The sequence below is a fragment of the Camellia sinensis genome, unplaced genomic scaffold (assembly GCF_055761805.1).
Source record: "Camellia sinensis isolate YWXY unplaced genomic scaffold, ASM5576180v1 Unanchor1, whole genome shotgun sequence".
Taxonomy (NCBI): domain Eukaryota; kingdom Viridiplantae; phylum Streptophyta; class Magnoliopsida; order Ericales; family Theaceae; genus Camellia; species Camellia sinensis.
In genome coordinates, this window is record NW_028128987.1 from 13,016,754 (window position 1) to 13,029,864 (window position 13,111).

A 13,111-nucleotide genomic window follows, 5' to 3' on the forward strand; every position below is an offset into this window, starting at 1 on the left:
GCCCTCTCGCAAACCACAATTCCAACTGAATGCCTAAAAGCCATTTGTAGACACCCCATTTTTGACCGTCCTCAAGACTTGGACGTCACCGTCTGAACACCCGGTGATCATCCATGTTTGTGTTTGTTTGGAGTTCCCGAAGGTCTCGGCTATGCGCCTTGCCTCAGGATCTCCGAACTCGACCGTTTAGTGTCTGGTTTTGCACCAAACACTTGTGTTTTACCTTGGAGGGGCAGGGAATGCCTTGTGAGGCATCCCCACACACCACCGGCAGTGGCTAGAGGCCACCGGCTGGTTTTTGCTTCCATCGGCAATCTTTTCTGCCGGTCGGTACATTTTGTTGCCGGTCGGCACTATTTTTTGTCAAAATGACATTTTTGGGCAGCCGACCACTGTTCATCTACTTTATGTAGATATTTTGTGCCAGCCAACTCTGCTTCCCTCCATACACGTGTATGGAGGGATCTCCCTCTAAGCAAACTTGTTGTATAAGCTTTGCAAGAGGGACTTCTATAAGAGGAGAAGCCTTCTCCTTGCTCTAGGTTGGAGACTTTGAAGGCAAAAACCAGAGCTTACACATATAGATACACCCTATCTCTATATTTCCCTCTCTCTCCTCCCTTGTGTGTGTTTCTTGGCCTAAAAGTGTGATTTTACCTTACTTTTGCACCAATACACACACTATTACACCTTGCTCTGAGATTGAGGACTTTGAGGGTTGATTCTTGAGTTTTTGGGTTGTTTTTGATCAAAAGAAGGAGGCTGCCTTGGCTGTTCTTGAAGTGTGCTTCAAGGGTGAGCATTTTACTTTAGTTTCCCCAAACTTGCACTAGTCTTTTACCTATCTTTCTTGCTGATTTAGTTTTTGTGCATAACATAAAAAAATCTTATATTTTCATGCTTTAGAACTTTCATTAAGGGTCTTTAGTGGTTTGAGTTCAAACTCACCCTCTTAGGCCTCATTTGGCCTTTTTGTTGCCTCCTTGGTAAGGCCTCATTTGCTCAAGTGTTTTGATCTCCTCACCACTGAAAACCAGTGTATTTTCAGTGGTAAGAAAGGTGGTTTGAAGTCTTGCATAGGGGAGGGACACCCCTCTCCCTTCATTGTTTTATTTCCTTACATTTTGGCTTAAAGGGTAACATGCATGCTTGATTGGTTTTAGCCCTTTTTCAGAGGTTTTTGGGTGTTTTTAGGTCATATGTGATCTCTGTTTTTGGCCGGATTTGTACCCATTTGCATGCTTAATATACTTGCTTTATATCCCCCTATTTGGCCTAGAAATGTATCTCATGTTTAGGCCATGATTCTTGCATGTGTTGGCTTAGTTCCATGAAGGTGTTGGCACTATTTTACCATGTTTAAGGTCTGTTGGCCATTCATTTCAGTCATACTTGTCTTGGTTGGTGTCATTTCTTTGTGTTTTGGCTTGTAAGCTTTGAGCATATTGACCTCTAGCATGTATAACTATGACTATCCTCATGACTTGGCATCATTTAGGACCCTATTTCAGCCCATGAATCATGTTTATATGTGTGCATGTGTGACCTCTTTCATGCCTTGAGGGTGTGTCCTTTTATGCCTAGATATGAGCTTTGGTGCATACACTCCTTCGGAGCCATTTTAGCTGCCATATTAATGGGTCTTGGAGTCCATCCTTGCATGTTAAATTTCTGTTTTGGCTTGTCCAATTCATGCCATGATTGGTCTTGTTGGTGGGAGTGAAGTGCCCTCCTTTTGTGCCTTAACTTTAGGGCCTTTGGCTTGCTTGTTCGCATGAGTATTTGTCCATCCTTTTAGGCACTTTTGGCCACTGTTTTGGGGTGGATCAAGGTCTGCCCCTTTATGGTTCAAAGCCCTCTTGCATGCTTGTCTCATGTCCATTGCATGATTGTTTCATCAAGCCTTGCAATATGTTGATCCCATTGCTCAAATGGTCCATGTTTGCATCACATTTACATCTTGCATGCCTAGCATTGCATACTTGCCATATTAGTTGCATAACATTTGGCATGCCTTGCATTTCCATCTCATTGTTGCATTTCGAGCCATGTTTGCATAACATGCATTGCATTACTTGGTTTGGGGTGTCAAACCAAGTGTGAGGATCAAGGAACATTCATACTACAAGTGATGTAATGTGCCTTGATTCTCGGTCACCGGGACCCTTGACTTCGGCATGATAGGGTCTTGGTCCTCATTTGTGTGGTTGCATGCATCTTTACATCAAGTGGCAAATTTGATCCCTTGGGCTATCATGCACTATTGATGGCTCGAGGATCAAGGGCCATGCTTCCCTGAGTTCAAAGCATGATGGGAAGCATGACCATGCTCATATGTGCCTGAAATCCTATGCCGTATACTGTCTATTCTCTGTTGCTGTCAAAACTGTCTTCAGCAGGGAGCTTCTGCCGACCGGCAGAATTTAGTGCCGACCGGCACTTTTTGAATGGCCGATAAATCCAGGAACAACCGGTGGAAATTACACACTGCCGGTGGGAATTTCCCCTAGCCGGTGGTACTCTGCAGCATACAAGGAACCTGTCCTAGGGCTTTGGCAATTTTCAGAGAGACAGGGCAGTATAAACAGAGGTGGCAGAGGTGCGGTACGGGTTTTCCAGGCGAGCCGGGTTTCGAGCATGCATCATTCGCGCAGCCCGAGGCAGAGGCTGCGGCCACCCTCTTCTTTTTTGCATTCTTTCTATTGATTAATTAGAAATTCTGAAATAATTTTATTTGCTTATCATTCGGACTGTAATATTTATTTGGTCTCTCCGAGTGAGGGCAATCATGTAATAAGTGTGCGTGAGTGTGTGTATGTCTTCCAACCTCACGTCTTTCTTCCCTTTTATTTACCTGCTTATGGTGGTAGACTAGGGCATTTTTAAAATTAGCATACCTTATGCTATGCATGTGTGCATTCATGCATTTGTATTGCATGCATTAGGCTCGGTACATCACGCTAACTGCATCTGTACTTCAATTCAAAATTGAATATGTACATCAAATTGATCGCATTTCATATGCCATGTATAGGTTAGCCAAGCCTACTTCAATTGCATCCTGTATGTGTTGCATTAGGCAATTTAACATGAGCTAGGACATGCATGTTTGCTAACTAGTTTATTGTTTTGGCACGGAGTACGATGTAAGTATTTATGCTTTGGCATCCCGCATGCGTGTGAGTGTTGCCATGACAGTATGCTTGCCATGCGGCTAAATGTTTATGTGATAAACTGTTTGGATGCTTGTGGGTGAAGGTTGGATTGTTTGAGTTGGGAAACTCGTTGAAATCCGTATTTTAGCCTACTTGCGAGTAGCAAATTCCAAAACATTTTTCCAAAACAAACGGATATGCAATGCTTATTTCCAAATTAGGCAATCTAGTCTATACTTGTTTGCTGCGTGAATAACATAGTAATTCTAGGCTAACAATTGGAATAAGAACACATAAAGTTTTCAAAATCAGATATCACGGTTAGTAGAGGCCGGTCTTTGGACCGGGCGAAAGGGGGTGCTCATAGCTGACCTTCCCCGATCGTACCCAAGCTCCCGAGCCGAGACAACTCCGGTGATGACGGACATGTGGCCTTCGGCACCGAGTCAGGGTTTCCTAAATTCCCCCATTAAAAAAAAAAATATTTAGGTGGCGACTCTGTATCTGGCAAAGCAGTCCATGTTTGGCGCTTCTTTTTCAAAAATCTGTTTCTCAAAACGATTTGCCAGATTTGGACTCTTTGGTTCAGATTAAGAATCGTGAAACAAAAACGAGTCCGAACTGTAGCACGGGGCCCACGGGCGCGTCTACAGTTCCTGGCGACTCTGCTGGGGATTTTAGAGAGCTTGACTCGAACTCGTGATATCTTGTTTTGATTTCGCTTATGTGTTTCTTTGCATTGCATGTGCATTGGTGCGCCTAGGAACACAGTGTTTGCCATCTGCCATTCCTGAACGGTTTGCCGGAGGCTTGTCTTGTCAAGGCATGACCGTAAGGCTGACCGGCTATGGGCTCTGACAGTATGGGAACACAAACCTCGGTTTTACCGGGGCACCCTTTTCGACCATTCGACCTAGTACATATTCGGATCCATAGTGACCATTCCAAGTTAGGACAGGCTGCTTACCCGATGTTAGGTTGTTTGAAAACTGCTGCGTGCACAGTGGAACCCTAGCTCCTGACAAAATAGGACAGGGAAACCCTACCCCAACATAGGGGTGTTTTGGCTCTTTCTTGCTTGCTATGTGCTTTTAGAGTGTATCTCTACAGGAACGTACATACCAGTTTGCAAGACTGGGGCATCAGGCCTAAGGGCGTTGGTATCAGAATTCGAGAATCAGTTATATCCGCGGGTATCACATTCAGCATTTTGGGAACAGAAATTTGGGGAACAGTGATCAGTATCGGGGAACAGTGTGTTCGGCTTACCAACTGTGTATTGTGAATGCCCAACGGCGTGTTGTATGTGTTTATTTTAAGCAGTTATGCCGTCCGATTGTTTGTTTATGTACTGCTTTATTTATCTTTTTGCTAGGTAGTTTAGCACCATTGCTTCCAACCCGGTAGACATTCCCCAAGCACTCTGGATTAGAGGTCGTCGGCCCCATCGATCTGAGGATCTGGTAGACGGACAACCAGTGTACCGCTCCCTATCCCCGGTTACTAGACGGAGGACAGCTAGGCAGAGGGCATCAGTTCAACAGTCAGTTCAGAGGGCCCTATCTACCCCACCTGAGTTCAGTAGGGATCAGGGTCCTGTTTCACCTAAAGAAAGGGAACATATACCAGTAATTCAACCAGAGCAGAATAGTATGGCTAGCTTAGAGGAGATGGTGCGCCAACTCCAAGAGAGCATGAAAATGATGCAGCAGGATGCTGTTCGGTAGGCAGAGTTCACCAAACAGCAAGCCACGGTTGTGAGCGAACAAGCAGAGTTGATCGTAAGGTTACAACAGCAAAACGGGGCATCTGCTTCGCAACAAGTTCTTCCCCCACCAAGGGTTCTGTTACCCGGGGAAACACCGAATGCCCGAAATATCCAAGAGGATACCGACCTTCCAACGGGGCCAGCTCCGCCCCCGATTCCGCCACAACTATCCAAGGCACCCACACCTGTCAATATATCGAACTCTCCTTTTGAGTTCGAAATGGACCCCACAGCTTTAAAATTGAGTAAATTGGAAAAGATGTTCAAAAGATCCCAGGGAGTCAAGACCATCCCTGACATCGAAGATGGGTACACCGATGCAGCCGTGACGCTGCCCGACAGATTCAAGATGCCACACGTTGATCGATTTGATGGGTCTGGAGACCCCATGGTGCACCTAAGATTGTTTTCCGACATCCTAAGGCCGATGGGCCTCACTAGACTGCAGAAGCTGTCTCTATTTGGCCGAACCCTGTCGGGTGTAGCGGCCATATGGTATGCCAAATTGGAAGATGACGTCAAGAGGAGTTGGGACGAGATGGCTGAGGCCTTCATCTTACAGTACTCATATAATACACAAATCGAGGTTACGACCAGGGATCTCGAGACAACGAGACAAGAACCCAAGGAGAGCTTCTCAAAATTTGTAACCAGATGGCGGGCTAAGGCTTCGATGATGACCTTGAGGCCCACAGATAAAGACCAGATTCGGATGATTGTGCGCAATCTTCAGCCAAAGTTAATGCAAAAGACGATTGTACTCCCCTTCCCTACCTTTTCTGATCTACATGAAATGGGGGTGCAAATTGAGGATGCCTTAAAGCAAGGATTGATTGATAATGATCGGGAGCAGCCCCGCAGAACTTTCAATCGTAACACTAATGCAGGCCCGAGTGGCGCTACAACTACCAGGACCTCCGAAGTGAGTATGGTCACCACCAACCCTTCCCCAAGAAATATTGCAGCCGCACCATTCTTCGGTGCGTCCGGAAGCAACCCACAAACAACCAAATACCTTTCCAAAAATACCAGAACCTTCGCTCCGCTTTATATGCCCCTGTCCAAAGCTTTGGGGGTTTTGATCAGAAAAGGGCATCTGAAGCCCCTAGAGCCGCGGCCCTTACCGGAAAGACTCCCGCTGCTCACAATCCGGCCAAGTATTGCGCATTCCATCAGCAACACGGTCACGACACTGACCTGTGCTTTCGATTGCGCCATGAGATTCAAGATCTCATTGATAATGAAGTGATTTTACCTCATGAGAAACCCAATGTTACTACAAATCCTCTCTCCACACATAACCAAGCTCCACCACCCAAAAGAATCAATTTCATCCATACTGGGGTCGTGTCCTATGATCCTAGTATCTATATCACACCTTCCCACCTACCTAAGCCGGAAGTTTTCCTTCCTGATTGCACCGATTTGTGCATGATGGATGTCTCCATAACCCAACCCAAGCCAGCGGTGGTGACCATCGAGGGCAGAAGAGAGAAGACTCCAAAGGAGAAGGGGGTTGTCAAGCCAGAGTCTGCGGAGTCTGGGAGTGATGTTGGGAATGTTTATAGTCCGAGTGACTACATTTCACCGATGGGCCAGAATAGACCAGATGTGACGTTTCCAGTAGAGGGAGAGCTGTGTGTAATCCAATGGGGCAGTCCAGGACAGGGAACGGATGATTTGACAACTGTGGAAGAGGATCTCGCCAAGTTCCAGTTTTACAGTGACCAAGATCCAGAAGACTCGGCCGTCAACTGGTTCGACTATGAGGAATCGGTAGAGGCCACGGGATGGTTGGACGATCAGCCAGATGTGGTAGGAGAGTTTCAGTCAGAACAAGGCCCGGCAAGAGCAGGAATGTCAGTAACGGCCGGGAACGTTGAAGAACAGAGTACATCGCCGGGGAGCGCCAGTTTCGATAGTTTCGCTCGAGAATGGAGCATTTTGAGTACAGGGATTATTGAACAATCTACTGCATTGGCACAGTCAGAACAGGAAAGATTCGAAGATTCTGAGAGGATCAGGAAGGCAAAAGCCCACGTGGGGGTTGAGACTGCTGTGAGTACAGAAAGGGAAAGTGCTGCGAGCATAGGGATAAAAGGTACTGCGAGTATGAGAACAGTCATGCCAGAACCGGACAGGTGCCTGTCGGCTGCTGGTAGGAGGATGATGATCTGTGTCTCGCCCACACCGACGAAGATTGGGGGAATAACCAACCAGATGATACCTGGTATATCGGCGAAGTCGATCACATGACCAGGAGTGGACGGTATTTCAAACCTCCACACCTAGATCAACCAGAGGCATCTGGAAAAGATAGGGAGGCAGAAAAGCAAAAGGAAAAGCAACTCGAGGATGAGGCCGTGTTAAGACAATTGAAGAAGATACAAGCAGACATCTCCATTTGGGGGCTGCTTATGGCTTCTCGAGTACATAGGCAGGCTGTCCTTTCAGCCATGGACAAAGCCAAGCTTTCTATAGACACCACGCCCGAACAACTGGTGGGCCTAGTCTTTTCGGGAGGAGCTACCCCGATGCTCACCTTTTCCGACAAAGAATTACCACCTGAGGGTGCGAACCATAACAAGCCGCTCTACATCTCTGTGGAGTGCAGAGATAAATGGATACCCGTGGTGCTTGTCGACACAGGGTCCGCCATCAACGTCTGTGCGGCAAGAACAGCCTACGCGATCGGTTTGAAAGTCGCGGATTTTGTGCCAACGGCCCAGGTGATTCGGGCATACGAAAACACAAGCCGGGAAGTAATGGGGACAGTTAAGATCCAAACAAAGGTTGGGCCGGGACAACACGAGATAGATTTCCATGTCTTGGAGGTTCCTGCAACGTTCAACCTGCTTTTGGGGCGGCCGTGGCTGCATCAGGTAAAGGCGGTCTCCTCTACCCTACATCAAGTGGTGAAATACCCCTATGGGAAGGGAGTAGCCATTGTTTTCAGAAACTCATCAATTCATCCGCCACCAGAGGTGTCTACGCCTGTTCTAGAAATCGAGCACGGTATGGAAGATGTGTTCATATCGGGTTTTACCTTGGCTGAGGCTCGGGTTGTACAGGACATCATGGCAGCTAATGAAGGGGTATATGTCAGTGCCCAAGTAGTCTATCTCATGAACAAACTCCAGCACATCCCCGGGATGGGATTGGGGAAGAGCGGCCGGAAAGGCGTCGCGGCATTGGCCGAAGTGCCACACAACCCTCACACCTTTGGATTGGGTTACCTACCCACCAAAGAGGACTGGATAAGGAAAGGAAAGGAGATGGCCGGAAGAGCCAGAGCAAAACAGATGGGGAAGCCCTTTGACTTAATGCACCGGCCCATTCAGGGTACCCTAAACGGACGCTTCGTCTGGGAGGGAGAGAACTTTTCGTTCTGTGGCTTCCCAGAGCCGTGGCTGAACACAGAGGGGAAGCGCGTACCGGGGTTTGAGATTTTCTTTGACCTGCAGATACCTGAGAATGACATCGCCGAAGAGCAGACAGACTTATTAGCCGAGGCTGAACAAAGTAAGGAAGTGCAGTCTGAGGACGCTGAAAACGAAATGGGGGTAGCACTGACATGTCTACTTTCAGATCCTCCGATCGAACAGAAGTGCTTGGGGGATAACTCCTTGGTATGCATGATCGGGAATGAAACGGCTGCGAGCCTACCATCAACCATTTTGGATGCATCCATCGCACCCTCTCTCGTCTGGCAGTTTGAAGAAGGATTTTGTCCAGCAGCACCGGGTCAGGTAGTGAGCCGGAATCTGATTCCACCAAATCTTGTGAGTCGGAATCAGGTTCCAGCTCAACTGAGTCTGAGTCCGGTATTCCTGGGGGTGATAACCCGGATGCCACAGTCCTGTCTAGGTCGTCATTTTCTTTCTCTTTTGAGTCTGTTGTAACAGAAGAATCGGGCGGCTTGGAAGTATTTAATGAGAATGATGTGGATGTGGTTTCTGAGTATTTTTCTGTGCCTTTGATTTATTGCTTAAATCAGGATTTTCAAAATTTTGATGAAAACGACGAGGAAGAAATTTCTCCGATTTTGCAACGATTAATTGATCAAGAGCAGGAAAGATTTTTTAAACCCTTAATGGATGAAATCACTACTGTGAATGTTGGTACTGAGAAGGACCCGCGGCTGGTCCAGATTGGGTCCACGTTGTCTTCGGAGGAACGCGAGCGCTTAGTCGCTTTATTAAAAGAGTTTAAAGACGTTTTCGCGTGGTCCTACGAAGACATGCCTGGAATCGATCCTGAGATTGTACAGCACCGGATCCCTCTCGACCCCGAGGCCCGACCTGTCAAGCAGAAACTCAGAAGGATCCGTCCCGATTGGGCCATTAAAATTAAGGAAGAGGTCACCAAGCAAATTGATGCAGGCTTCCTGTTGGTATCCGAATACCCGACTTGGTTGGCCAACATTATTCCGGTGCCGAAGAAGGATGGTAGAATTCGGGCATGTGTAGACTTCAGAAATTTGAACAGGGCCAGTCCGAAGGACGATTTTCCCTTGCCGCACATTGATGAATTGGTAGATTTCACGGCAGGACACGCCTTGCTTTTGTTCATGGATGGTTTCTTAGGCTACAATCAGATAGTGATGGCACCCGAAGACCGGGAGAAGACTGCTTTCACTACCCCGTGGGGGACATACTGTTACAGAGTGATGCCGTTTGGGTTGAAGAATGCTGGAGCCACATATCAACGGGCTGCAACCACGATACTGCATGATATGATCCACAAGGAGGTTGAGCTGTATGTGGATGACATGATCGTCAAGTCCAAAGAAAGAGAAGGCCACCACACCGCCTTGCAAAAGTTCTTCCAAAGGATCAGAGAATTTCGGCTGCGGCTAAATCCTCAGAAGTGTACATTCGGTGTCACGGCGGGAAAAATGCTGGGGTTTCTGATTACACAGAGGGGCATCGAAGTCGACCCTTCCAAAATCAGGGCCATCTTAGAAATGCCACCACCAAGGACTGAAAAGGAGGTGCGAGGCTTTCTAGGTAAAGTGCAATTCATAAGACGGTTTATCTCAAAATTAACCTTGACTTGTGAACCACTCTTTGGTCTCTTGAAGAAAGGAAAGAAATTCCAATGGGACGGCCGATGTCAAGCAGCTTTTGAGCAGATCAAAGAATATTTACAGAACCCGCCCGTGTTGTCACCACCAGAGCCGGGGAGACCGTTGATATTGTACCTTTCAGTAACTGAGACTACCATGGGCTGCATGCTCGCACAAGAATCAGAGGACAAGGTGGAAAGGGCCATCTACTATCTGAGCAAGAAGATGCTGGATTACGAGACCCGCTACACCCCGTTGGAGAAGGCTTGCTTGGCCTTGGTATGGGCTACCAGGAAGCTGCGGCACTACCCGTTAGCTCACTCTGTAATGTTGGTTTCACGCTTGGATCCCATCAGATATCTTTTCGAGAAACCAGCACTTACAGGTAGGCTAGCTCGCTGGCTGCTGTTGCTTTCTGAATTTGATCTGAAGTATGTAACACGCAAGTCAGTAAAAGGGAGAGCAGTAGCAGAGTTCCTTGCCGACCACCCGGTTGAAGGGGATGAGGCGGTTGAGTACCTGTTCCCAGATGAAGCCATTCTGCATGTCGAAGATAAAACTTGGACGATGTACTTTGACGGAGCGTCAAACCAGTACGGGTATGGGATAGGAGTGTTGCTGATAGCGCCAGACGATTCCCGTATCCCCTTAGCATTCAAGCTCTGGTTCAAAGTCTCGAACAATAAAGCAGAATATGAGGCATGTATTGCTGGTCTAGAAGCAGCCCTAGAACTAGGGGCAAGACGGTTGGACGTTATTGGGGACTCGAACCTTGTTGTATCTCAAGCAAAAGGAGACTGGAAAGTCAAAGAGGAAAGGATGATAATTTACCACCAAACCTTGGATTTGTTAATTCCTCGATTTGAGAAGCTGAATTTCACCCACCTAGTAAGAGAGAACAACAGGTTCGCAGATTCACTAGCAACTCTATCTTCCATGATAGACATCCCGTCCGGAGTCCGGATGCGTCCAGTCATTATTGACCAGAAGTTTGCGCCAGCATATGAGTCGATTTCCGCCATAAATGAGGCTCAGGACGACAACCCCTGGTATTACGACATTTGGAACTTCTTGGAGAAGGAGGCGTATCTACCAGGGGCAAATGCCAAGGATAAAAGGGCAATCAGAAGAATGGCTGTTCAGTTCATCATCTGCGGGGATAAGCTGTACAAGAGAGGTCATCTGGGAATGCATAAGCTCTGTGTAGAAGCTGAAGAATCAAAGCGCCTGATGGAGGCCATCCATGGAGGAGCGTGCGGTGCACACATGAATGGGGTAATGCTGGCCCGAAAGATCCTCAGACAAGGCTACTACTGGTCTACAATGGAAGAGGATTGCATCGGTTTTGTTCGGCGATGCCACAAATGCCAGATCCATGCAAACCGCATGAACATCCCGCCATCAAAACTGTATAACATGACTTCGCCATGGCCATTTTCGGTTTGGGGAATTGATGTGATCGGGGCTGTTACTCCGAAGGGATCGAATGGGCATGAGTTTATTTTGGTCGCGATAGACTACTTTACAAAGTGGGTCGAGGCCCAATCATATGCCGTGTTAAAGGCGTCGCACGTTGCAAAGTTTATCAGAAACAACATCATCTGCCGCTACGGAGTCCCAAACGAGATTATTTCGGATAATGGTTCCCACTTTAAGAAGGAAGTAATTGACTTGTTGGAGAAGTATAACGTGGCTTTTCATAAGTCATCCACATACCGGCCGCAAACCAACGGAGCAGTTGAGGCCGCCAACAAGAACATCAAGCATATACTACGGAAGATGGTGGAAACCTACCGGGACTGGCCAGATAAGTTGCCGTTTGCTCTGTGGGGCTACAGGACTTCAATTAGAACTTCTACCGGGGCGACTCCGTATTCATTAGTCTATGGGATGGAGGCCGTTCTACCTATCGAAGTTGAGGTTCCGTCATTACGAGTCTTGGCCGAGTGTCAAATAGCCGAAGCAGATTGGCAGCAGAGCAGGTTTGAGGAACTCACGCTCTTCGATGAGAGAAGACTGAAAGCACTGTACCATGTTCAAAGTTATCAGCGCAGAATTGCCCGGGCTTTCAACAAGAAGGTTAAGTCCCGAAATCTAAGGGAAGGAGATCTGGTGCTCAAGGACAACCGAGCCCCCATCCACGACCCGAGGGGCAAATTCAGACCTAATTGGACTGGTCCTTACATTATCAAAGCTATCTGGACAGGTGGAGCTGTGGTTCTGATGGACTTAGATGGCCTGGAGTTCTCCCAACCAATCAACATGGACAAGTTGAAGAAATATTACCCTTGAGAGGCTTGCTAGGCCGAAAACCCGAAAGGGCGACCTAGGCAAAAGTTAGAGCACAAAAGAATTAGAAAATATAAAAACTGAGCTCGCAAGGCTGAAAACCCGCAAAGGGCGGCTTTGGCAAAAGTTAGAGCGCAAAAGGAGAGTGAAAATACTCGAGTGAACCTGAGCCTGAACTACGTAAGACTTGATTCCCATCTTTGGGATACGCAGGCAACTCCATCCTGGAGTTCAGCCATAACCCTTTTCCCCGATCAACTTTGTCCATTTGATCATCTCGGTCATCTTTGTCTATTCAGCATTCAAGGGTTCGGTTATGATCTCCGGTGCAGCGCTCTTCAGACTAGGGGCAACTTTCCGTTGCCATGCAGTGCCGCGGTACTACTCAGACTAGGGGCAACTTTCCAGTTGCAGGGATCCGGGGTTGTGTATCTCAGTGACAGATCTCAGGCGTGTCCAGTTCTGATCCACATTGAAAATGTCTTCGAAAGGTTTTAGTAAAAGTCGACTTTGTTCAAAATAATCTTTTTACAACTAAGACCATTTTTGGACCAAAGCGGAAAATTTTCAGTACCACAACCGTCAATTTCATTGATTTCAAAACAGAGTTCTCCTGCTCTTGCATACGACCAAAGTTGTTTTTTATTACATTCATAAAGAAAACTTGAAAGTACTAATAAAGCAATAAATCCGGGGCATAGTCAAGTCAGGTGTTCCTGCACCCCCTCCTAGAGCTGGTCGAAGCCTCTGATGCCAAGGTGGGCCCGACCTGTGCCTCCTCATTAAGCCAATCCAAGCACTCATCAGACAAAGTGCAACTGAAAGTAGGAG